Consider the following 3,365-nt stretch of genomic DNA (forward strand, 5'->3'; position numbering starts at 1 on the left):
TAGACTTTAATATTTTGTGTCATTGAGAAATTAGCCAAATGTGTTGGCTTGGGATAAATCCCTTTATTTTGTACAGGGCCATGGATAATGGTCAATACTTATTTTGATATTTATAAATTGAAGATGATATTTTCATGGATGAGTAAATTGCACAAATGAAATGTTGTCCATGGTGGCTATTTTGGCTATATGATGTATCCTTGTATTGGCATAGAGTGATTTATGCAGGTTATGTATGCAAGGGTGGCAAAGAGTGTAATATCTCGAATTAGGGCCTAAAAGGAATAGTGGTTTCGTGACCAAAAATCTGAGATAGAAATAACTATTTTATAATTATTTTGATGTTTATGATATGATTGCATCATTGTGTGAAAATTTCGTGATGAAATCCTATGCCTAAAGTGCTTAAATTGAAATTAGGGACTAAATCGAATAATTTGCAAAACTTGCATTCTAGGAGTTTTTAGTATGAAATTGCTTTGGAATATTAATGAGGAGGTCTTAAATAGCAATTTGACCAATTTCTAAGTCTATGGACAAAAATTGGACATGGATGGAATTTTTTTGAAAGTTCAGTAGGAAGGGTATTTTGGTCATTTAGTTATTAAAATGAATTAAAAACAAAATTAAAAGCCAATTTTTGTCCATCTTCTTCATTAGGCCGAAATTTCAAGGGTTATCCATAGCTAGGGTTTGTTTCAAGCTTCCAAGCTCTATAGTAAGTGATTCCAAGCTCCGTTTTTAATGTTCTTTATGTTTTTGGAATCCCGGTAGCTCGATTAAGCTTATGCTAGCAATAATTCAACCTAGGGTTCATATTTGGAAAAATACCCATAGGTGAAATTTGTGTATTTTGGTGTTTTATGATAGAATATGAGATTTTAAATTATGTTAGACAACTTGTACTACTTGGTTTTAACTGAAAACGAGTAAAAGGGCTTAATCAGTAAAAATACCTAATAGTCATAAGTGCATGTTAGAGTGTGAATTTGATGTTGATATAGAAGGGAAAAATGATCAGCATGTCATAAAAAATAAGAATAAAGGATGAAGTTTAATTCCCGAGCCTAGGGGCAAAAGTGTAATTATACAAAAGTTTAGGGGAAAAATATAATTTTGCAAAAGTTCATATTAAAGACTGTTTTGATGAATGTATGTATTAAATAAGATTAATTTGGCATTATAGATCAAGAGAAACGAGATTCAAGTCGCGATTGAGGGAAAAATAAAGTTTATGAAGAATAGACTCGATTGCTATATTTTTTATCGAGGTAAGTTCATGTGTAAATGTAGTAACATAATTGTCATTTTAAGCAATTTAATGTTATTTATATGATATGATGCTTATTATTATCATGAAATGTTATGTTTTGTGGTTATTGTTGAATAATATGTACTTACGTGAATTACTTGATAAGTATGAACTATCACCGAAGTATCGATTTCGATATTCCGTGGAAGACGGCAAAGATGTGTAATAGAGGAAAAAGCCCGTTTGAACCTTGGGAATAGAATAGAATACAAGTGACATGTCACTAGGATATTTGAGTTCTGAACTCATTGAGTTGAGTCCGAGTTCGTGAGATGTAACTAGGCATCCGAACTCGTTGAGTTGAGTCCGAGTTCACTTATGGATGCGAATGCCCGAGCTCGTTGAGTTGAGTCCGAGTTCACTTATGGGTGGGTTACATGGTAGCTTGGCTACATAAGTTCCGCAGGCTATTGAGTTTGTCTAGCTGCGGGTATGGCACTTACGTTCATGAAATCTGCGTATTCGAATTATATTCCAATGTGTTCAACGGGTGAATCTTAAGTGAATGAGAAGAATGCCTAAAACGAAGATGATATATTGGTAAATGTAGTGAATGAGAAAATTTGAAAGGTATGTGCTTAAATCTTCGGGTTGAGAACTTGGTATGATGAAATCGTAGAAAGATATTAAATGCAAACGAAACACGAATGTCTTGATGTTGTTTATGCAAATGATGTTTTATGTGGAATTGCATGATTATGTTACTTGCTATTTGCATGTGAACTTACTAAGCATTTATGCTTACCCCCTTCTTTTCATTCATTGTAGTTGTTGACAAGCCGGCTTGAGAATCGAGATAGGTCGAAGACTCGTTCACACTATCCGAAGGCCTAAATTGGTAAAATGGCTTGTGTATTTTGAATGTGGCATGTATGGCAAAATACTCACTTTGTGTAAATGATTTTATGACATGGTTATGGTTTGGTAAGAAAAGGGTTTGTGAATGATTAGCCATTGGAATGACCAATCTAAATCATATTTGATGCCATGTATGTTTAAAATGCTATTTAGTCCATGGAAATCTACAGTAAAGTGAAATTTGTTATAAAATAGAATATTGTTGTAGCAATGATGTGAATTTGAAAAATTACTAAAAATATTAGAAATTGATTTAAATGATGAATAAGTTAAGGAATCGAAGCTTAATGAGTCTATTTTCATATGGATTGAACAAAACAGGTATATGAATTATATTTTATGAGATATTTGAAATTTTGTGAAATAGGACTAGAGTGATTTCTGGATCCCCTGTTCTGACTTTAAGAATTCACCATAAATTGTAAAAAAATAATTAGAAGTCATTCTTTATATGTACGGATTCCTTATTGAGTCTAGTTTTAAGAGAAACAAATGACATAGTCATTGAAAATCTGTATAGAGAGAAATCTGATTCGTAATACACAGAGGTCAGAGACGTCGAACCCTGAAACAGGGGAGACTTTAACTAATAAACTGAACTAATTGGCCTGGCCAAAAATTCTATAAAAAAATTAGTAGATATATATATGAGTCTAGTTTTAGTAAAAAATTACATAATTAGATTTTGACTTTCGAAATTCGAGATATGAATTTTTAAGCGACTATAACGTAGATTGCCAGCTTGTCTGGAAGTTTTAAAAAAATTGTTTGAGCTGTATAAGTAATGAATTAAGTCCGTTAATACCTCGTATTCGAATCCGGCGACGGTCTCGGGTACGGGACATTACAAAGAGGCTTGGTAAATATCCTCATTTTTCCCATACGGGTAGGCACACGGGCGTGTATCTAGGCCGATGTGACACACGGCCCGCCACATGGCGTGTGATCAGGCCGTGTGTCCCCTACACGTAAAAATTGCAAGTCAGTAAGCATGAAAGTAAACACACGGGCAGAGATATGGCCATGTATCTCAGCCGTGTGAAGGGCATGACCTAGCACACGGGCATGTGCCTTGACGTGTGACCCTTAAGAATTGCTGACGTCAGAAACAGAATGTCCAAGTTTTTGCACAAGGGCTAGGACACGGGTATGTCATGGCCGTGTGAGGGACACAGACCAAGGACATGGGCATGTG

The sequence above is a fragment of the Gossypium hirsutum genome, chromosome A05 (assembly GCF_007990345.1).
Source record: "Gossypium hirsutum isolate 1008001.06 chromosome A05, Gossypium_hirsutum_v2.1, whole genome shotgun sequence".
Lineage (NCBI taxonomy): Eukaryota > Viridiplantae > Streptophyta > Magnoliopsida > Malvales > Malvaceae > Gossypium > Gossypium hirsutum.